Source organism: Bos taurus, chromosome 11, assembly GCF_002263795.3.
Source record: "Bos taurus isolate L1 Dominette 01449 registration number 42190680 breed Hereford chromosome 11, ARS-UCD2.0, whole genome shotgun sequence".
Taxonomy (NCBI): Eukaryota; Metazoa; Chordata; class Mammalia; order Artiodactyla; family Bovidae; genus Bos; species Bos taurus.
This window is the reverse complement of record NC_037338.1, coordinates 81,207,364-81,231,828: the sequence shown is the minus strand read 5'-3', so window position 1 is coordinate 81,231,828 and position 24,465 is coordinate 81,207,364.

Genomic DNA, 24,465 nt, shown 5'->3' with positions numbered 1-24,465 from the left:
ATCACCAAGAGTCAGACACAGTTAGCCACTGAGTGCACACACACACACATATTCCGGAAACAACATTGCCCTGGAAAAAATAAGTGTGGCTATCCTCAAAGAATGCTCTATAGTCAAATAGATTTGGGAAATATTGTTAACAAACGGCCAAATGGCTTTCTTTACTGCAGGTCTTCTCAGAGCAATTAATATGCTAACATGAGCTGTAGACCTCCCGATGGTGAGTACAGCATGTATGCTATCTCAAAGCTATATTTTGAAGAAACCACTTTGGGAAATGTTCATCTAAGAGAAGCCACAACCACCAATAGAGCTGGTAGCAACCAGGGCAAGACATCCCTGGTGACAACACCTGGGGAAACTTAGATTGGCGTTGTAAATGAAATAGTAATGGCTATGGATTCCTCCTGCAGTAAAGACTTGAATATGTAGGAACCCAGTTCTTTCACTCAGCGTTTATTAAGTGCTTCCTCTGGATTTTAGGCCTGTGCTGGGAAGAAGAGAGTATTTATAGGTGAGTGCGTACGTGTGTTTGCATGTGCTCCCTGAGCACGGGTAGAGAGCAGAGGAAGTAGGCAAAAGAGAAATACTTGGTTGAAGGTCATGGCAATGTAAGCCTGTGAATCAACAAGAGATGACACAGACAGGAAAAGCTTTATGGAGAGCCAAGGCTCACAGTGTTCTAATAGAAATTCAATTAGTGTAGATAAGATGATAACCTGATGAAACTGACACATAAGGTTCATCTCCAAAAGTTAAGAGCTGACAAATACTTCTTAGCACCAATAGTTAGAACAGAACAATGGGATGTGCTATCATAAAGTCTCTAGCTATCTATGTCTCTAGCCAAGTGCAGTGGATGGCCATTCCTCACTACCCCTTTAATATATAGTTCTTCCTGTTCTCCTCCTACTCTATGCTATCATTCCCACTCCCTGTCCTCTGATTTTCCTTGATTCATGTAAATTAATAACCATTTCATGCCCCAATTTGTGGCCAGTCTCTTAAGAGGTCCTAGAGAAAACTACCTCATTTATTCCATCACCCTTTTCCATTGTGGATTTCCACATTTCATGTGAGCTCACTGTTTATAACATGCTCACAAGTAGTGTGCTCACGAACATTCACCCCACTGAAAGCTGAGTTGAGACCTCCAACACTTACTGGGAATAGAATCTTGTTGACCATCCACATTCTCCATACCTGTTATTCCAAAGAGCCTCACGTGGTCTCTTTGCATTGTATTTACCAGGGTATGTGAGCACTGAGACCATAACGTGGAAAATCTCAATAGGCCAAAAGATGAACGTTTTGGTTGCTGACATAAGAAGAAACGGAGATGAAAGTTTAACTACCTGACAAGGGCAATGGTATCCTTATTTTTCCTAACTGAGACTCTGTCAATTCCAATAGCAGGAAATGAGATCTAGACTGCTGCAGCAGGAATAATTGGAAGGAGCACGATAGAAGGAAAATGTGTGTGGAGCACTTTATATTTCCAAGTGTGGTTGCGTGCATTCTCCCATTCAAAGCCCATGATAAACTTGTCTGAGTCTGAGTAAGCTCCAGGAGTCGGTGATGGACAGAGACGCCTGGCATGCTACAGTCCATGGGGTCGCAGAATCAGACATGACTGAGCAACTAAACTGAACACTGCTAATTTCCTAACTCAGGAAACCAAGTCAGAGAGAGACGAATGGGCTGCCAGTCAGACCTAGAATGAGCATGCTGCTACTTACAGGGTGGAAAGTACATCTCACAAGCTAGGAGCTAGGTATTACGCCAAGTGCTCCCTCGAGGTAGACTCCACAGTTAGAGGCAGTAACAGAGCTAGCAGCAGCCTGTGGGTACAGACCAGATCACTTCCTGGAGACCACTTAAGAAAGGAGAGAAAATTTGGGCCTCATGTAAAAAACCACTTGTAACTCTCTGAACTCCCTCTAAGGAAATTCCTTTCCACGTGTACGCATTAAGCATCCTCTGTGTCAGGGCTCCAAAGATGAATAAGAGCTACCCCGCCCCAAAGAACTCATCATCCCGTACAGAAAGCATTCACACAAAGGGAAATTCACGAAGATTAGGAAAGTGTTCTCTCTCAGTCTTGTCCGACTCTTTGCTATCCCATGGACTGTAGCCTGCCAGGTTTCTCTATCCATGGGATTCTCCAGGCAAGAATACTGGAGTGAGTTGCCATTCCCTTCTCCAGGGGACCTTCCCGACCCAGGGATTGAACTTGTGCCTCCTGCCTTGCAGGCAGATTCTTTACCACTGAACCACCAGGGAAGTGCCCCTAGTGTTAGGAGGGCTGTGCAAACCCCCTCAGGAGAAGTTGCACTCTGCCCGACTTGAGGACATCTGGAAATGAGTTCTAGAATAGCTGCTGACTGCGCTCAGAAGTCAGCCAGCCAGAGGGGACTGAAGCTGTCCTCCTGGTAGGGAGACCCTCCACCTTTGGCCTCCCTGTCAATCATTTCTGGAGCCTCTGTGCTAAACCTGCAGAAAGGTATGACTGCCTCTTTCTTTCTATTAAACCTGTCACTGGAGTTTCTAGTACTTTGTCAAAATATAATGCACACATGAGAAGCCTGAGTAGGATGATAAATTGAGAAAGCTGAATTCTGTGTGCTTTGAAAATAAAACCCAAATGAAAATACCTCAAACATTGATGGGAAGTTTCATACTTCATTTTTATCTTTCTCTCAAAGCACACTTCACACTTCACTGAACTAGTTCATAGGTTTGGCTGAAAATCTTCCATTTTATGTGGTTTTGCTGGATGTTGTCATTTACCCCAGATGCTCCTACCTCTCAATATAAAGCTTCATTTCTCATCCCATTGTAGACAAGAGCTCTCACTGGTAAAACCCAGACATGAAGAATTAAAGAGGAAAAAGGCTATTTCCTCCAACTTTGGTTCTCCCCTTCTCTTCCGTCTCCTTCCCTCTGTCTTTCTCAGTGCTTCTCTTTCAATCTCTCTCTCTGTCTGTCTTCCTTTCCTTCTTTTTCCTCCCATTTTTGTCCTCTTATCTCCAACTCCCTTGTCTCTTTCTCCTCATCCTCCCTTTAAATACATGATACTGTAATGGAAAAGGATGCTCTTCCTAAGTCAGCTTTTGAAGTCAAGTTGATTCCTATCTTCTTTCCATACTTACACACACACTCTTGCATACAAAATACACATTTGCATGAACATGGCACCACATTCTTTGCATATTATCTATTTGCTCTCTTTTCCTTCCTCTTTGCCATCCCAAATCCTTCTGTCCTTTCAAGCTCATATCCAGCTTCTGCAGGCAACCCTCTCCAATCCTTCCACATCACAGAGACTTCTCTCTCTTTAGAGTCCTGATAGCGTTTATTTCTGCACCATCTATCATAGCATGAAATTAACCATTGTGTAGAATCCTTCTTTCATAATACTTTTATTCCAGAGAAGATGGGTACTTGTCCAGAGCTCAGATGTCTCATGTACTGCCATCCCCTGCTCAATGATCTTGAGTGGTTCCCTGGGGCCTATAGGAGTGTTTCTCTAACTCTTCCAGCAGAGCACCAGACAGTGAAACAGAATGCACACATACTCTTCATAACTCTGGGGCGGAACCCAACTTCCCCCTCTCACAAAATGTCTTTTCACAGATCAGCTTTAAAGTACAAGCAAATTCAATATTATAACTTACAGTAAAGCTTTCTGTAAATCTGTAGAGACGAACTCAAATGCATGAGGTATGAAAACATGGGAATATTTGAGACAATAAGTCAAAAGCCTAATCCTTTCACAGAAGGGCAGCAGTGAGGAGAGAAAGCCATGCTACAGAGACCACAGAGGGCCAAGAGTGGCCACATTAGTGCCCAAAATAGTATTGTTCTAGGGCCTTCTAGCACTTTCAGGATATAGGCCAAACTCTCCAGCATGATATTCAGCACCATCTGTGACCTGGTCCCTCTCTGCTCTTCCAGCCTCATCTTTCATGTTGCAGTTCTTGGGTCTCATGCCATTCCACTCTAGCCATAAGGAAGTGCATGTGATGTCTTGCATAACCCTGGCATTCACACTTCATGATGTTCTTTCCATGAATGTCCTCTCCTATCAAACCTCCACACAGGATGCTCAGCTCCGAGCCACCTGGTGAGCACTTAACTTCAGGAAGGTATTTTGTGTTTACGATGTGCCAAGAATTCACCCTTCAGTGTTTCTCCACCTTCTATGCCAATGCCTCTCCCATTACATCACACACTTGTTAAAAAAGAATTGTTCAAGCCCCTCATCCGATAAGGAGCAGGTGGGGCACAAAGCTGATGCATTGCAGTAATAATGACTTGTCGGTTTTGGTAAAATTGACTGGTATGCAAAAATATGTACAAATAAGAAGTCAGCTTTTCATGGAATCGGAGCTTTCCCCATAGAACTGGAAAGCATTTGATGTTTAAAAATAAACAAACAAAAAGCTTTGTTGGGGGGAGGGAAATACTGAGGTTCACTATGTGACCATTCACCTAAGATGCGTAATGCAAATTATTAGAGCAAGGGATGCTAGTCCTGGGAAACAGACCAAAGGAGAGCAGACCTCCATCCTGTCTCAGACAGCCTGGCAACTGGCTTTTGCTCTCTCCCTCTCTCCTTAGCTCCTCTCCCACTAAATACTAGAGAGAGAATGAAGAACGAAGCACGTGGTCCCAGGTACTCAGGAGCTTCCAGGTGAGGTGAGTGGCTGAGTCATACACATATACTTTTTCTTATTTGGGTATACTTGCTTTTCAGGGGCTTCCCTAGTGGTTCAGATGGTAAAGAATCTGCCTGCAATTTGGGAGACCTGGATTTGATCCCTGGGTCAGGAAGATCCCCTGGAGAAGGGAATGGCTACCCACTCCAGTATTCTTGCTGGAGAATTCCATGGACAGAGGAGCCTGGCAGGCTACAGTCCCTGAGGTTGCAGAGAGTCAGACATGACTAAACGACTAACACACACACACACAGTTGCTTTACAATGTTGTGTTGCTTTCTGTGGTATAATGAAGTCAATCAGCTATATGCATACATATATCCCCTCCCTCTTGGACATATATACTTTAAAAGCAGTGTTAAAGCTTTCCAAGGGCTACATAGAGTGACCCCAAGAGCTATAGTTTCTGAGGGAAGAAAAGAGTCCAGTGCTGGGGTGGGTAGTGAAATCACCCTGGACGAAGGGCGGAATACTTCAGAGATGGGAGCTTATCTCAGAATTTTTCCATGCTATTTTTTAATGCTTGCATATTCTGATGTTCAAAGCATGCAGCCTGATTTCCACTAAGTGAAAGTCTCTCAAATGCATCTGACTCTTTGAGACCCCATGGACTATACAGTCCATGGAATTCTCCAGGCCAGAATATTAAAGTAGGTAGACTTCTGCAAGGATTCCCTGGTAGCTAAAAACTGGTAAAGAATGAGCCTCCAACGCAGGAAACCCCGGTTCAATTCCTGGGTTGGGACGATATGCTGGAAAAGGGATAGGCTACCCACTCCAGTATTCTTGGGCTTCCCTGGTGTGGCTCAGCCGATTTCCACAAAGTCCCTGTTTAAATGCCATGGATTGCAGTGGGATGGTCCTTTAGGATTGCTGGCCTTAGGGCATGGGATTTCCATGGGGGCCACTGTCTTAATCTATACCCCCTACAGTCGCACTCCCCAAAGAGGAAAAGAGCTAGCATTTCTTGAGTATCCATCTAGTCCAGGCAACACATTTAGCATATAACCACATGTTTACAGTGAGTTCTCCCAAAACCCTGTGAGACATGCTCATTTTATAATGGAAGAATCTCTGGGAAAACCTAGCTAAGCAGCTTGCCCAAGGTCATATAGCAGTTTAGAGGCATATCTAGCTTTAAACATAATTTTTTTTTTAATTTCAAAACATGTGTTCCCTCTACAACATCAGGAACATCATGTCCACCTCTTTGCGATCCCATGGATTATAGCCCACCAGACTCCTCTGTCCATGGAATTCTCCAGGCAATACTGGAATGGGTAGCCATTCTCTTCTCCAGGGTATCTTCGAGACCCAGGTATTAAACCCAAGTCTCCTGCATTACAGGCAGATTTTTTTTTTTTTTTTTTTTTTTTTTACCATCTGAGCCACCAGGAAAGCCCAGAACTACATTGGTATAATATTCTGTGTTTTATTTTATTAAAATCCAAATGTCATTAAGCTTAACTGTATATAACTGCTGCCCAAAATATATATTGTATTAAAGACCTACATACCTCAAACTCTCTATGTCTAAAAAACATTTCCATCAACTTCCTCTGGGCTAAAGCTTTCCACAGTTACATCACTGATGAACTCTACAACAGGTAAAACATGATTTATCCAGCAGTGTTTCTCATGATTCCTCCAAATCTTTTTTTTTTTTTTTTTTTAAACTCAATGCTATCCCTGAACTGGTCTTACCTTTCTGGGTAAAAAAAAACATGCAGCAGAAGCATCCGCTTTATGGTTGCTCAGTCGCTCAGTTGTGTCCAGCTCTTTGCGACCCCATGAACTATAGCCTGCCAGGCTCCTCTCCATGGGATTTTCCAGGCAAGAATACTGGAGTGGGTTGCCATTTCCTTTTAAGGGTAGGCATAATTAGATGTTAACCATGAATAGGATGTCTTACAATCCCCATGTTGCTAATGATTTTCTTTTGGATTTTAAAGCCAGCTAATTAAAGAGCTGAAAGCAATGCAATATTGCACAAGTCAAACTTTATATGACATTTAGTCCTTGGTTTTGGCCTCTCACTTATATTGATCACTTTATGCATGAAGGAATTAGCTGGAGTTAAACAAACTTTTGAAACATGTAAATATTCACTGCAGCCCTGCCTTGACTCCAGAGTGCTCCCAGAGATGTGCAGCACTTCCTGACCTGTCCCTGGGCACAGCGCTGCACAAAAGCAGTTATTGAATGGAGAGCTCTGAAGCTTATTATGTGATTCTCCCTGGCAAGACTGCCTTGGGACCTTCTACTTGGTCCTAATGCTCTAGACAGCATATTAAAAAGCAGAGACATTAATTTACCAACAAAGGTCCATCTAGTCAAAGCTGTGGTTTTTCCAGTAGTCATGTATGGATGAGATTTGGACGATAGTGAGAGTTGGACTACAAAGAAATCTGAGCACCGAAGAATGGATGCTTTTGAACTGTGTTGTTGGAGAAGACTCTTGAGAGTCCCTTGGACTGCAAGATCAAACCAGTCCATCCTAAAGAAAATCAGTCCTGAATATTCTTTGGAAGGACTAAACCTGAAGCTAAAGCTGAAACTCCAATACTTTGGCCACCTGATGTGAAGAGCTGACTCATTGGGAAAGACTCTGATGCTGGGAAAGATTGAAGGCAGGAGGAGAAGGGGGATGACAGAGGATGAGATGGTTGGATGACATCATTGACTCCATGGACATGAGTTTGAGTAGGTTCTGGGAGTGGGTGACGGACAGAGAAGCCTGGCATGCTGCACTCAGTGGCGTCGCAAAGAGTCAGACACGACTGATTGACTGAACTGAACTGAATGCCCTTCTCATGGATAATGGGTCTAAAGGGACTCATATGCAGGGTCCTCATTGGTCTAACCTGGGCTGCCTTGGGATGGTGGGATTAAACCAGGATCCAGATGAAGCTGCTAGAGCGAGGTGGGCTGTGGGACAGGACACAGGTGACATGACCACTATGAAGTGTAATGGATACTCACCCAGGTGTTATGAAGAGTCTAATCAAGGGGGAACTTTAAGTAGGGCTAGCAGCAGATGACTGCACCTCAATAATGGGCCCTGGGATACAACGGCCATGGAAGGAATTATGAGTGGGAAACAAGCCAAAGGGGGAGCAGAAGGACAGAAGTACCAACCAGAGAAAAAAAGCGTAGAGGATGAGGCAAGTGGAGTTACAGAAGAGAAGGAACCCAGTTACCAGACTGAAGGTACAAGTTTTTAATAGAATAACCTAGGGACTGAGAGTCACTTGATGTTGAGCTACTGATTTAACAAAGTATGTCTATAAATATCTATGCTTTTCACTTATTTTATTTAGAATCCTCATACGACTTTCTATGCTTCAATTACCATTTAAAATCCTCACAAACATTTATTTAAAGCTGTAACAACTCTTCAAGACAGATACTAGTATTATCTCTATTTTATTAGTTAGGAAACAGGCACAGAGAAGTGAAGAAACTTGCTCAAGGTCACAAAGTTATAAATTATTATTTTAAATGTTACCTAGACATGGTGAGCCTTTTCAACTTGCAAACAAATGTTCATTTCAGCTCCACAAAATTATGTATCTGATACATAGTTAATTGTTGTCTACAATCTATTGCTCTGTTCATTTTTTCTTCAGAATTACTGTTTTCCTTGGGTTGAATACTTTCTGATCCACATATTTTATATCTCTTTATTCATGTCTTTATTTTGTCCTTTTCTCTACATTTGAAGAAATTTTTTTCAAATTTATCTTTGATTTCATTTTTTATAATTTTCACTTCTGTTTCCTTTGATTGCAGATTTTTATTTCAATATTGCGTTTTTATTTTCTCCAATTCTTTTATTTCAACCAGTTCCATTTTTATCTCTGCCTTCATTTCAATTTGGTCTCTCCTTATGACTTCCCTGTCCTTAGAGTGAGAAAAGGCCATCTTACATTTCATTAAATGCATCTAAGTAAGGGTTTCTTAAATTGTCTTCTACTTCCTGGAGTAAAATTTGTTTTCTAAGGTATCTTATTTTGAGTATTATAGATTCTTCTGCTTTCTTGGAGGTTTAGAGAAACAATAAAAAGAATATCCTTCCAGCCACCATCCCCCATACACACACACACACACACTCACACACACTCATGCATTGCACATAGTATACTTGGGTTTCATCACTCAGATATACAACTGAAGTAAATATTTATGTGTATAACCTTGAGTCCAAATTCGGAGACCTAACACAATTCAGTGTAGCTCTGGTTGGTCTAGGATAAGACATTCTGTTCCTGGTGTCAGGTTTCCTGGCAGTCCACAAAATCAAAACACACTGTAGCTCTTCTTTGAATCAATGGAGTACTCAAACAGCTTCTCATTGCACAATGTATTATACAAAAGAAATTCTAGGGGAAAGAGAAATATGTTACACACATACACACACCCACACACACAAAAGAAAACCTGGCCCAAGGAAAAGGAAGCATCTTACAGATATGGTGTGCCTTCCGGCAAAAGACTTTAAAATTCCTTGATTTACTTCATACTTGGAAAAACAAATAAACAAAGCCACAATCCATCAGACCAACGATTAGGCCTTAGATGCAGTCTACCTCCCATAGTCCCTAAGAGTTTAAAGTCAAATGAGTAAACACTACACTTGCTCCTTCAAAAAGGAGGTTGATCCTGTTACTGTAGCAGATGGTACCACACTCGATATCAGAGCCGTCCTCAACAATAAGAGAATTCATGCTGGCTAGTTCATCACATAAATATCTATTCCATTTCTTCTTTTGGGCAATCAGACATAGAAGATGTTTAGATTTTGACAATGAATCTTGTTGAATGATATATATAAAAAGATATCTTAGTATCAAGCCAGTGTGTTGGTCAGGTAATGACCTGGTAACAGAAGAAAATGTCTAGGAAGAGGACTTCATTGATCACATTGTGAACAATATTCTCTATTCTATCCTTGTCCTACTGGAATAGAAGCTTTAATGGTATAGAAATTCTTGGATGACATCTCCAAAACAAAAACCAATTTGGATGAAAAAATAAAAAAATAAAAAGGTCCAGATGGCTTTTGTTATGCTCGCCATTGTAAATGAGGATGCTGTCTATAGCAGCCAGAGTGCATCTGTTCGCCATTTTATTCAATTACTTAATTAGAATAATGTTCTCTCCTTATCTGTCACTGTTTTAATAAAACAGAATATCAAAGTAAAATTGTTATTCAGTATTCTCTAAGTAGAGTTTAAATGCATACGAGGACAGCATCATTCAATAGTTCACTGAATCTCAAATACACGTCTCTCTCCGTCTGTGGAGTTAATTCTCCCATCAGATGTGCAAAGCTTCTGTTTGAGCAGAGGAAGATTTGGGGCCAAACAGCTAATGTTATCCCCTCCAGCAGATCTATCCCCGTGTTGTTGAGGAGAGAAAGTTGGCAGCATGGAACAGCATGATTAATCACATTGTTGTTTCTTTAACTCAGATAAATCCATCTCATATGCTTTGTAAGTGTTGTCCACTTGTAAAATAGGATATAAATGAGCAAGCTTTGGAATGGAAATCCCCTGGTAAGATGGCAGATATCCAGAAAAACACTGTCTACTTCTCTGCAGTTACAACACTTTTCAGAAAGCATTCTCCATCTCCATGTTTACATGCATTTATAAGGTTCTTGTGAGAAAGATCCTGTCCTCTTTGAAAGTTAAAAACAATTATTTGGCAGAAGAGCAAGAGTGATAAAATAGCAGGAGCCCTCTGAATGCAAGGGGTTTCCTTGGTGGCTCAGATGGTAAAGAATCTGCCTGCAATGAGGGAGACCCAGGTTTGATCCCTGGGTCAGGAAGATCTCCTGGAGAAGGGAATGGCAACGTACTCCAGTGTCCTCACATGGAAAATCCCATGGACAGAGGAGCATGGCAGTCTAGGGTCCATGGGGTCACAAAGAGTTGGACATGACTAAGCGACTTTCACTTTCTGAATGCAAAAAAATAATTGCTACATCTTCCTTGTGTTGTGGGTGGGCTATGAACTCAGGATCTTCTAGACCTATAGATTCATAGCCTTGAAGGAGACCGCAAAGACCATCTAGCCCACATGCAAACTCCCTGGGATGCTTTTTTAGAATACTCATACTTTAACCCCACCTCATAAGGCAATCCCACCCCACTCCAGTACTCTTGCCTGGAAAATCCCATGGGTGGAGGAGCCTGGTAGGCTGCAGTCCATGGGGTCGCTAAGAGTCGGACACAACTGAGTGACTTCACTTTCCCTTTTCACTTTCACGCATTGGAGAAGGAAATGGCAACCCACTCCAGTGTTCTTGCCTGGAGAACCCCAGGGATGGGGGAGCCTGGTGGGCTGCCGTCTATGGGGTCGCACAGAATCGGACACGACTGAAGCGACGCAGCAGCAGCAGCAGCAGCAGCAACATACTATTAAATCCAAACCTGTCAGGAAGAAACTAGGTATTGGTATCTTTAGATGCTCCCCAGAGATTCTAATATGTAGCCAGGATTGAGAACCACTGGCCTCTGGCTAAGAGAGGCAAAAGAGGAATCAGAGGGAATTAAGATCATCCTGTTGGAGAAACACCATCATAGGGGATGCAGATGGCATATGAGTGTGGCAGAAATCTCTCCCTATCCAAGCTGAATGCAAGCTACACACATTAAAAAGGAATAATGATGACACAGTTGAAAGCAACAACAACAACAAAAGGCCACTTCAGTGTTATTTAGAAGTGCATAGAAGGCAATTTAAAGTCTCTTTGTTTCAGTTAGGAGCTGTTGATGAGAAAGTTGCTATCAGGTCCCAAAGCAGCATAAAAATGCATGTGTGCCTTTGATAGAATTAAAAGTTGTAATTTAGTAAAAGTCAAAACAAAACCAAACAAAAACATTAAATGTCACCTAAATTATTTTAATTCTTAATCCTTTATCTGATTTGTATATTTCCTTTATATTATAACCATTTGAAATTAGTAAGTAGTTAATTCTGTGATTTCAAGAGGATATTTCTTTTGGTGGAGAAAGCCTGAATGGGTATTAGAGAAGCTGGGGGATGGTGAGCATTGGGATTTCAGGACCATAGGGTGGAAAAGGAAGCAATGTTAAGAATTCATTGTTTTTTCTTTTACTAAATTCAAGAGAAAAGAGACACAATGTCAGGGCTGAAATTTTGTTTTCTGCCCATGAACATACATTTCAAAAATGATCTTTCTCCTAGAACAAATGCAAGTCCATTAATTGCCCTTGTAAAGCTTCACAACTACTGCCTAGAGACCTCCAGAAGCTGAGCAGAAAGAGATAGGGTGCTCATGAATCCAAGTGGCCTAGAAATTCAAGCTCCAAGCCTCAAACTTCTTCAAAACCTTCTGATGGGCTGCTGCCACCTGCAAACTCCTACCTTCAGTTCAGTTCAGCTCAGTTGCTCAGTCATGTCCGATTCTTTGCAACCCCATGGACTGAAGCATGCCAGGCCTCCCTGTCTGTCACCAACTCCCAGAGTTTACTCAAACTCATGTCCATCGAGTCAGTGATGCCATCAATCATCTCATCCTCTGTCGTCCCCTTCTCCTCCTGCCTTCAATCTTTCCCAGCAGGAGGGTCTTTTCAAATGAGTTGGTTCTGTGCATCAGGTGGCCAAAGTATTGGAGTTTCAGTTTCAGCATCAGTCCTTCCAATGAATATTCAGGACTGATTTTCTTTAGGATGGATTGGTTGGATCTCCTTGCAGTCCAAGGGACTCTCAAGAGTCTTCTCCAACACAACAGCTCAAAAGCATCAATTCTTTGGTGTTCAGCTTTCTTTATGGTCCAACTCTCACATCCATACATGACTACTGGAAAAACCATAGCCTTGACTAGACAGACCTTTGTTGGCAAAGTAATGTCTCTGCTTTTTGATATGCTGTCTATGTTGGTCATAGCTTTTCTTCCAAGGAGCAAGCATCTTTTAATTTGAATTTAATTTAAAGTCACCATCTGCAGTGATTTTGGAGCCCCCAAAAAATAAAGTCTCATACTATTTCCACTGTTTCCTTGTCTATTTGCCATAAAGCAATGAGACCAGATGCCATGATCTTAGTTTTCTGAATGTTGAGTTTTAAGCCAACTTTTTTGCTCTCCTCTTTCACTTTCATCAAGAGGATCTTGAGTTCCTCTTCACTTTCTGCCATAAGGGTGGTGTCATCTGTATATCTGAGGGTATTGATGTTTCTCCCAGCAATCTTGATTCCAGCTTGTGCTTCATACAGCCTGACATTTTGTATGATGTACTCTGCATATAAGTTAAATAAGCAAGGTGACAATATACAGCCTTGATGTACTCCTTTCCTGATTTGGAACTAGTCTGTGGTTCCATGTTCAGTTTTAACTGTTGCTTCTTGACTTGCATACAGATTTCTCAGGAGGTAGGTCAGGTGGTCTGGTATTTCCATCTCTTTAGGGATTTTCCACAGTTTGTTGTGATCCATACAGTCAAAGGCTTTGGCGTAGTCAATAAAGTAGAAGTAGATGTTTTTCTGAAACTTGCTTTTTTGATGATCCAGCGGATGTTGGCAATTTGATCTCTGGTTCCTCTGCCTTTTCTAAGTCCAGCTAGAACACCTGGAAGTTCATGGTTCACATACTGTTGAAGCCTGGCTTGGAGAATTTTGAGCATTACTTTGTTAGCGTGTGAGGTGAGTGCAAATGTGCAGTTGAACACACTTTGGCATAGCCTTTCTTTGGGATTGGAATGAAAAGTGACCTTTTCCAATCCTGTGGCCACTGCTGAGTGTTCCAGATTTACTGGCATATTGACTGCAGTACTTTCACAGCATCATCTTTTAGGATTTGAAATAGCTCAACTGGAAACTCCTACCTACTGGGCTCCAAGGAGGGAACTCTGCCATCTGTTCATCTGTACAATATGGGACCAACAACAATCTGTATTTCAGTTTGGCCACTTAGTCTTCTGTATAGGTTTACCTGTGTTTGTACAAAATCTAATTGGGCTTTATTTGATTTTGATCAATAACTGATTTGTGGTTTTGTCTTAGAACTAATGATGCCAGACAGTTCCCAAAGAATCTGCCTTCCATGATTCACAGTCAACTTCATGGGAATTTAGCCCAGACATAAATGTTATAAATCCAAGACTGATCTGAGAAAGACTGCATCAGTCATGTTTCTATCTGATACTTGACATAGACATGTTTTCTATTGAGGATAGCAATGTATCCACTGTAACAGTGAAAATTATTTTGCTTTAAGCATGGCTCAAACTCTGCTGATATCCCTCCTCCTTGGTGACTCACATAAGACAGTTTAAAGGCCCTAAGCAGAGCAGGATCTATCATGACCAATGTACCTCTAACTAGAACTTTTCAGGCCACAACCCTTGGCTCACAGAACAAGTGTTAGGCCAGGTCTTATGCAGAACTAGTGACTCACTGAAGCAGTATTGGGTCCTGACCCAGAGGCTGAACTCCTCTGGCTGGCCAGCTAACCTTGAGAGGGTTTGTCATTGAAGGCACTGCCAGTACAGGTGATCAGATCAGACCAGATCAGTCGCTCAGTCGTGTCCGACTCTTTGCAACTCCATGAATTGCAGCACACCAGGCCTCCCTGTCCATCACCAACTCCTGGAGTTCACTCAGACTCACGTCCATCGAGCCAGTGATGCCATCCAGCCATCTCATCCCCTGTCGTCCCCTTCTCCTCCTGCCCCCAATCCCTCGCAACATCAGAGTTTTTTCCAATGTGTCAACTCTTCGCATGAGGTGGCCAAAGTACTGGAGTTTAGGCTTTAGCATCATTCCTTCCAAAGAAATCCCAGGGCTGATCTCCTTTAGAATGGACTGATTGGATCTCCTTGCAGTCCAAGGGACTCTCAAGAGTCTTCTCCAACACCACAGTTCAGAAGCATCAATTCTTCGGCACTCAGCCTTCTTTACAGTCCAACTTTCACATCCATACATGACTACTAGAAAAACCATAGTCTTGACTAGACGGACCTTTGTTGGCAAAGTAATGTCTCTGCTTTTCAATATGCTATCTAGGTTGGTCATAGTTTTTCTTCCAAGGAGTAAGTGTCTTTGAATTTCATGGCTGCAGTCACCATCTGCAGTGATTTTGGAGCCCAAAAAAATAAAGTCTGACACTGTTTCCCCATCTATTTCCCATGAAGTGATGGGACTGTATGCTATGATCTTAGTTTTAGATAGTTTTATTGTGATGATTAAATAAGAATTAAGAGACAGTTTCAGGCACACAGTAGGCACTAATAAATGATAATTATTAAAATGGTCTCTACAATTAGAAGACAAACTTTAAAGCAACATTTTTATCATTAGCAAAGAATTATTTGTTCCTCCTGTTTTCTCCTTATCAAGTGGAAGGAAGGGAGGGGGGTTGCTAAGAAGCCTACAGCCCAGTGTTCTGCTGGCAGGTATGGTGAGACGCCCCCTCCTAGGAAAGAGGCCAGTATGCACTGCCTTATCCTCTCATTGAGAATTCCTATTGCTTCCATTACCACTCCTTCCTGCTAGAAGAATAAGTGTTATTGATATGGAAAATTTTAATTTAAATCTGATCTAATTGAAAAAGGAATACCTATTTTCAGCAAGACTCCCCAGCCAACTGAGTTAAAGGATGCTAACAAATATGGGAGGAGATCCCTAGAGAAAGAGTATCATGAAAATTTGGCTCTCTGCTCTGAATCTCTTCAGAGGAGGAGGGTGGGTGAGTGAGCTAAGACATGAGGCAGAGGAGTCTACGGTCCCTTCTCACAGAGCACTTCTGCTGTGTCTGTGGATGCTGTCCAAGCTGAAAAGAAGGGCTAGCAGATTGGGAATGTTGGCCAAAGGATGAAGAACAGGAAGGAGCTGAGGCTTGGAGTAGGACAGAGCAAGCACAGTAGAAGGAGAAAAGTAAACATTTTTAATGTTTATGTAAACATGAACAGTAAACATTGATAGACTTGATTCATTTGTGAAATCTGTAACCTCTTTCATACTTTGGGAAAGCTTCTTGTATAATTTTATCTGTCTGAATCTTGCTAAGATGTTTCCTGACAATTGAGGTTCAAAAAAGAAAACAGAGAACCAGAGCCAGGTATCTTACAAAGTACAATGAGATGTGCTACCAGATATCCATTACCTTTGGCCACCTGACTGACTCATTGGAAAAGACCCTGATGCTGAGAAAGCTCGAAGGCAGGAGGAGAAGGGGACAACAGAGGATGAGATGGTTGGATGGCATCACTGGCTCAATGGACATGGCTTTGAACAAACTCTGGAAGACAGTGAAGGACAGGGAAGCCTGGCATGCTGCAGCCCATGGGGTCTCAAAGAGTCGGACATGACTTAGCGCCTGAACAACAACAACAGTGAGAACAATGCAAGGGGAGTAAGTTGATCACGATTTAACAGAGTCTGTGTTTACAGACTGGCTGGTTCACACTGTTAGCAATCTTTAAGAACAGTGGCTATTGTTAAATCAGTCTGGATTGTTTTCTCTGTTATCATAGCCTCTTAACAAGGACAGAAACATTAAAGCAGTGTTTTATGAGCTGTGTTCCACAACGAAGTAGTTCTGAAATATTAGTGGGGACTACAAGAAAAAAGCATTCTCTTTGTCAAAAAAGTTTGTGAGATCACAATATGCATATGGATATTAAGGGCTTTAAAAATTCTACAGTGAAAAAAAAGCCTACTAATCTTGGTTTAACTCAGCATTTCCCAAGCTTCGTCAATGAAATCACCCTATTTTCATGAAGCGCTTCTTTAAGGTAATGCAAAATAAGATCTATATAACATTGGTCTAAAAAGTACTTCCTTCAAGTGTTTTCTTACCAAACTATCTGGTCCTATAAAGTGAAAAGTGAAAGTGGAGTCGCTCAGTCATGTACGACTCTTAGCGACCCCATGGACTGTAGCCTACCAGGCTCCTCCATCCATGGGATTTTCCAGGCAAGAATACAGGAGTGGGTTGCCATTTCCTTCTCCAGGGGATCTTCCCAACCCAGGAATTGTCTCCTGCATTGTAAGCAGACGCTTTACCGTCTGAGCCACCAGGGAACTCCTTCCTATAAACCATTCAATTAAAAAAAAAATATATATATATATATATATATACCCTCTTTAACATTTCCGACTAAAGGATTTTCAGTTCAGTATCAGCTTGGTCATGTAGAAAAACTTTACCTGAGAGGACATCTAGTCCCATATCTGAAGAATGACAGATGACAAGCACACGGAAATTGCAGTTAGAAGACTTGGACTCGAACTCTACTAGCCATAAGTATTTCTCCTCTGGATCTTGGAGTCTTTCCATGTGAAATGGCCATGATGACACTACCCACATAACACTGTATAAAGTTTTATAGTTTCTCATCTTTATCGATCTTCTACTCGTAGCCAAGAGTTGCTTCTTGTAACTTATTTCTGTTCTTTTTATCTTGTCTTCTAGAGACAAACAGAATTGAGTGAAAACTGTCCCAGTTTCACACAACATTCTGTCAGTTATACCACAGCTACACTGAACTTCTAAAAATTCCCTTTTCTGAGATATGCTCAGTTATTTAACCACAGCTTGTAAAATAAGAAAACATAGTACCAGCATCCTTCAAAATCATGGGATTTTTTTCTCTACAGATACAGTTGGTTAAGGCTCTTCTTAATATTTTTTATCAAGAACTGAACCTAATATTTTATTCATTCATTCAATCAATAAGACATCAAGCATATATAATGTGCTTGTTGCATTCAGGTTTGATCTCACCCTAGCAGAAAAAAGTATCACTCCCATCATGGGCCAGTTAATAAAGCTAAGTTTGGGTTCATGTATATAAACAGTCTTGGGCTACTTAGGGCTAAATTGATCTTTTGGTCAATTAAAAGCAAGGTCTTTTTGCCAGAAGTGCTACCAAGCTGTGACTCTGGCTTGTTCAGTTGACTATTTAAATCTAAAAGCAGTACTTCACACTCCACCTTTAAAGGTCAAACTTGCTGGTTTCAAACCATCATCCTGGTCTCTTATGTTCCTCTTTCATTCCAATATGAAGATTTGTGTAATCTGCAAGGTTGATGCAGAGAAGGCAATGGCACCCCACTCCAGTACTCTTGCCTGGAAAATCCCATAGATGAAGGAGCCTGGTAGGCTGCAGTCCATGGTGTCAAGAAGAGTTGGACACGACTGAGCGACTTCACTTTCACTTTTTACTTTCATGCATTGGAGAAGGAAATGGCAACCCACTCTAGTGTTCTTGCCTGGAGAATCCCAGGGATGGGGAAGCCTAGTCGGCTGCCGTCTATGAGGTCACACAGAGTTGGACACGACTGAAGTGACTTAGCAGCAGCAGCAGCAAGGTTGATGAGCCTATCTATCTCTTACACAGCCTCATCTAAGTCTCAACTAAAAATGCTGATCAGAGGCTCATCAGCAAAGTCAAGCCTCTAGAAACAGCAGTGCCATTAACTTTGAAACCAGATTATAGTGAAGAAGTTACACCGTTTGCCATACACAGGGAGAAGGGAGATTGCAAATCACTGTCAATAATCCATTCTTCCTGAAACAAATAGAAATGGCCTTTCAAAAAATCCCCCAAAATGCAGTTAAATAAATTTTAACTATTTTTCCTTCAATAGTAGGCAAAAGAATGCTGGAGATATTGCTTGTATATATTCCTATGAACTTTTGCTGTGAATGTCAAACAAAATAAGCAGTCATCTGCACAGTCTCATCTGAAAATGACTCTCTATTTTATTTGTTGTATTCATTCATTCAATCAATAAGATATCAAGCATATATAATATGTTTGTTGTATTCAGGAAATGAAGTGAGCGCCGGAAATGAAGGGAGGACATTTAAAGATAAGAAAGCATATCTCTGAACTTGGGAGTTTAACCACATAAAAGGGAGTAAGTGAGAGTGAAAGTCACTCAGTTGTGTCCGACTCATTGTGACCCCATGGACTGTATAGTCCATGGAACTCTCCCCTGGAATTCTCCAGGACAGAATACTGGAGTGGGTAGCCATTCCCTTCTCCAGGGGATCTTCCCAACTCAGGAATCGAACCCAGGTCTCCGGCATTGCAGGAAGATTCTTTACCTGTATTTTTGGGCTTTCCTGGTGGCTCAACAGGTAAGGAAACGCCAAAGAATGCTCAAACTACTGCACAATTGCACTCATTTCACATGCTAGTAAAGTAATGTTCAAAGATCTCCAAGCCAGGCTTCAGCAATACATGAACCGTGAACTTCCAGATGTTCAAGCTGGTTTTAGAAAAGGCAGAGTAACCAGAGATCAAATTGCTAACATCCTCTGGATCATCAAAAAAGCAAGAGAGTTCCAGGAAAATATCTACTTCTGCTTTATTGACTATGCCAAAGCCTTTAACTGCATGGATCAAAATAAACTGTGGAAAATTCTTCAAGAGATGGGAATACCAGACCACCTGACCTGCCTCTTGAGAAATGTGTATATAGGTCAGGAAGCAACAGTTAGAACTGGACATGGAACAACAGACTGGTTCCAAATAGGAAAAGGAGTATGTCAGGCTGTATATTGCCATCTTGCTTATTAACTTATACACAGAGTACATCATGGGAAACACTGGGCTGGAAGAAGCACAAGCCAGAATCAATTTTGCCGGAAGAAATATCAATATCAAATATTCACCTGATATATGCAGATGTCACCACCCCTTATGACAGAAAGTGAAGAACTAAAGAGCCTCTTGATGAAAGGGAACGAGAAGAGTGAAAAAGTTGGCTTAAAACTCAACATTCAGAAAACAAAGATCATGGCATCCGGTCCCATCACTTCAAGGCAAATAGGGAAACAGTGGAAATGGTGTCAGACTTTATTTTTTTGGGCTCCAAAATCACTGCAGATGGTGACTCTAGCCATGAAATTAAAAGATGCTTGCTCCTTGGAAGAAAAGCTATGACCAACCTAGACAGCATATTAAAAAGCAGAGACATTACTGCTTTTTACAACAAAGGTCTGTCTAGTCAAGGCTATGGTTTTTCCAGTAAGCATGTATGGATGTGAGAGTTGGACTATAAAGAAGGCTGAGCACCGAAGAATTGATGCTTTGAACTATGGTGTTGGAGAAGACTCTTGAGAGTCCTTTGGACTGCAAGGAGATCCAACCAGTCCATCCTAAAGGAGATCAATTCTAGGTATTCATTGGAAGGACTGATGCTGAAGTTGAAACTCCAATACTTTGGCCACCTGATGCAAACAGCTGACTCATTTGAAAAGACCTGATGCTGGGAAAGATTGAGGGCAGGCGGAGAAGGGGACAACAGAGGATGAGATGGTTGGATGGCATCACTGACTCAATGAACATGAGTTTTGGTGGACTCCAAGAGTTGGTGATGTATGGGGAGGCCTGGTGTGCTGTGGTTTATGGAGTTGCAAAGAGTGGGACATGACTGAGCACCTGAACTGAACTGAAAGGACCATAGAATTTTAAAGAAGCTAACATAGAGAGTTATGGAAAAATGTTCAGGATTTGGTATTTCCCTATCTATTGATATTAATAATAATAAAGAGAAAATACACCAATAAAGAACCTAAGAAATACTCTAGATTAATTCAATAGGAAATGTATAATAGCTTCTATAAAGGAAACCATAGACTTCCTGGAGGTTAATAAAAGAAATATAGAGTAAATACTATTTTTCCTAGATCAGAATATTTTGAGTTGATTATCTATAAATGAATTTATATGTGAAGGTAATTTTATTAAAATACACCTGTTTATTTCTGTAAATTTAAAAGCAATTTAAAGAGTTGCTGCGTAAAAATTAAAGACTTTTCTAAAATCATAACAATTGAGTGTAATTATGAATTAAGTATTAAAATTGGTCAGATAATCATAAATTTTAAAACAGACACTGACATTCAAATATATGACATATCAGAGGAGCAAATAACATCCCTGAAGTATAAATATTTAATGTATATAAAAGAATAAGTCATATGGTAAAGATTATATTTCAAATAAGATGGAAAAGGATGATTTATTCAATAAGTACTGTGGGACTCAGCTAACCAGTTAGAAAAATAGAGTTATATCCCCTCTTCTGACTTTACCCTCAAAAACAAATTTGATTTGGATTAAAAACCATAGCCCAGGATTCCAAAGACAATGCCTCTGGTTAAAAAATGCAAATCCAGTGATAATAGTCCTGTGAATACTGTAGTTTTTAATGTCATAGGGATCTAACTGAAACATGAAGATCAAAAATACAATAAAAGTAGAAGCATCTAGACCTTAGGGAGAAATAATCAACTTTCTCTAGCAGTGTGGGGCACTGGTAAGAACTGGTTTTTCAAGTCAGACAGATTCTGACTGAAATCCTGGCTCTACCGATGACTGACCAACTACACAATTTCTCACTTTGTCTCAGTTTCCTCTTAGATAAAGTAGAATAAATAGATTTAATTTTATATTCACACTAGATATGAGATTTAAATGAAATAATCTATGAAAAGAACTTTGCTGTCACTTAGATATTAAACTAATATACTCCATATCCATCCACATTAGTCAGCTTGAATTGCTATAATATACAATAGACCAGTGGCTTAAACAACAATAATGTATTTCTTATAATTATGTAGGCTGGAAAGTACAATACCAAGTTCAGTTCAGTTCAGTCACTCAATCATGTCTGACTCTTTCTGACCCCAGGCTTCCCTGTCCTTCACCAACTCCCAGAGCTTAGTCAAACTCACATCCATCGGGTTGGTGATGCCATACAACCATCTCATCCTCTCTTGTCCCCTTCTCCTCCTGCCTTCAATCTTTCCCAGCATCAGGGTTTTTTTCCAATGAGTCAGTTCTTCACAACAGGTGGCCAAAGTATTGGAGTTTCAGCTTCAGCATCAGTCCTTCCAAAGAATATTCAGGACTGATTTCCTTTAGGATGGACTAGTTAGATCTCCTTGCAGTCCAAGGAACTCTAAAGAGTCTTCTCCAACACCACAGTTCAAAAGCATCAATTCTTCTGTGCTCAGCTTTCTTTATAGTCAAACTCTCACATCCATACATGACCACTGGAAAAACCATAGCCTTGACTAGATGGACCTTTGTTGCCGAAGTAATGTCTCTGCTTTTTAATATGCTGTCTAGGTTGGTCATAGCTTTTCTTCCAAGGAGCAAGCATCTTTTAATTTCATGGCTACAGTCACCATCTGCAGTGATTTTGGAACCCTCCAAAATAAAGTCTGACACTGTTTCCCCATCTATTTGCCATGAAGTGATGGGACTGGATGCCATGATCTTTGTTTTCTAAATGTTGAGCTCTAAGCCAACATTTTCACTCTTCTCTTTCCCTTTCATCAAGAGGCTCTTTAGTTCTTCACTTTCTGCCATAAGAGTGGTGTCATCTGCGTATCTGAGGTGATTGATATTTCTCCTGGCATCTCCTGGAATCTCTTTATTCCAGCTTCTGCTTCATCCAGTCTAGCATTTCTCATGATGTACTGTGCATGTAAGTTAAATAAGCAGGGTGACAATATACAGCCTTGACGGATGCCTTTTCCTATTTGGAACCAGTCTGTTGTTCCATGTCCAGTTCTAACTGTTGCTTCCTGACCTGCATACAGATTTCTCAGGAGGCAGGTCAGGTGGCCTGGTATTCCCATCTCTTGAAGAATTTTCCACTGTTTGTTGGGATCCACGCAGTCAAAGTCTTTGGGGTAGTCAATAAATCAGAAGTAGATGTTTTTCTGGAACTCTCTTGCTTTTTCCATGATCCAGCGGATGTTGGCAATTTGATCTCTGGTTCCTCTGTCATTTCTAAATCAAGCTTGAACCTCTGGAAGTTCACGATTCACGTACTGTCGAAGCCTGGCTTGTAAAATTTTGAGCGTTACTTTGTAAGCGTGTGAGATGAGTACAATTGTGCAGTAGCTTGAACATTCTTTGGCATTGCCTTTCTTTGGGATAGGGATAAAAACCCACCTTTTCCAGTCCTGTGGCCACTGCTGAGTTTTCCAAATTTGCTGGCATATTGAGTGCAGCACTTTCACAGCATCATCTTTCAAGATTTGAAATAGCTCAACTGGAATTCCATCACCTCCAATAGCTTTGTTTGTAGTGATGCTTCCTAAGGCCCACTTGACTTTGCATTCCAGGATGTCTGTCTCTAGGTCAGTGATCACACCATCATGATTATCTGGGTCATGCAGATCTTTTTTGTACAGTTCTTCTGTGTATTCCTGCCACCACTTCTTAATATTTTATGCTTCTGTTAAGTCCATACCATTTCTGTCCTTTATTGTACCCATCTTTGAATGAAATGTTCCCTTGGTATCTCTGATTTTCTTGAAAATTAGATGTTTGATTTTCTTCATGTTTGTGTCTCTTCCCAGTTCATTCAAAGAGTCAGACATGACTGAAATATAACACTTTCACTTTTCTTCTTTTTCACTGGGCTATAAAGATTAATCAGACAGCTTACAAGGCTTCAGAATGCAACAACTGCCTGTCGATAATATCTAATTTCTTTCTTAAAAGCCATGATTTCCCTCCTTCTGTGTAACAGTCTTAATATGAAGAGCTTTCCTATTTCTCTGGTCATTTCCTTCTTGGACAAAGCAACAGAGGTAAGCATGCAGCCTTTATTAACTCTATTGAATACATAAAGAAAATGGTTGCTTAGAATTTAAGGATATGAAATAATATTTGTATATGCTCAGCTCTAGGGGAAGAGATGAAATGGAGAAGAGTTCTTTTTAAAGTCCTTGTTTTTGAATTTTTTGCTTTCTTACCAGACAGTATTCTTTAAAGGAGCAGGCTTCTTTGGATTTTTCACCAAATTAAAGCAATGAATCTTTTCTAAAAACTTTTACTAAAATAACTTCTCCATTTCATCTTCAAAAAGCTTCATGAGCAAGAAGTAACTCTCCCCATTAGTAGCTTCATAAAACTGAAGTGAAAAGAGGTAATAATATCAATGTCAACAGGACTTAACATGAAAAACAATATTTTATCAGTATCTGGTTATGCCACAGGCCATTCCTTTTCAAAGGAAGGTTTTTCATTCATGTTGTTTATGATGCAACACCCAAGAAGTAGGGATATTCCAGACTAATTACTAAAGCAATTATCACTGATTGTTTCAGGTAAAGAAACTGAAGTTCAAGCCATCAAGTGCCACACAGAAAGTGTCACAGTTGATGTTTTCATATATTTATTTAATTTTTTCTTTTATTCTTCATAAAAGTAATACTATCTCATGGTAAAATACTCAAACACCAAGATAAATACAAAAAATTTAAGTATTGCTCCATCTTTCCCAAACTTTGACCCCACTGTCTGGAGGTAACCATCCTTGCCTAATGCTTGTGGAAAAGTAGACACCTAACATCAATGTATATATTAGCCATTTTTAATACATAAATTGGATTAGTTAATGAATAATATTTTGCACCATACTTGTATCAGTAGCAAGGTACTTTTTGGAGAACTTTCCAGAACAGCACATGTAGCTCTATCTCATTCTATTTAATAACAGCTCATTTCCATAGAATCCAAAACAAGATTCATTTTTCCTGTCTCTTGGTAACCACCATCCTTTGCACCTTGCCAGTGACTCTCTTCCTTAAGAAATTTAACAATTGAATTGAGAAAAGTTCATAATATCAATTTCAACAGAATTAACTTAAACAATACTACTTATCAGTATCTCACCATCCCAGAGACCAGTCCTTTTCAAAGGAAATTTTTCATTCATGTTGTTTACGAGGTAG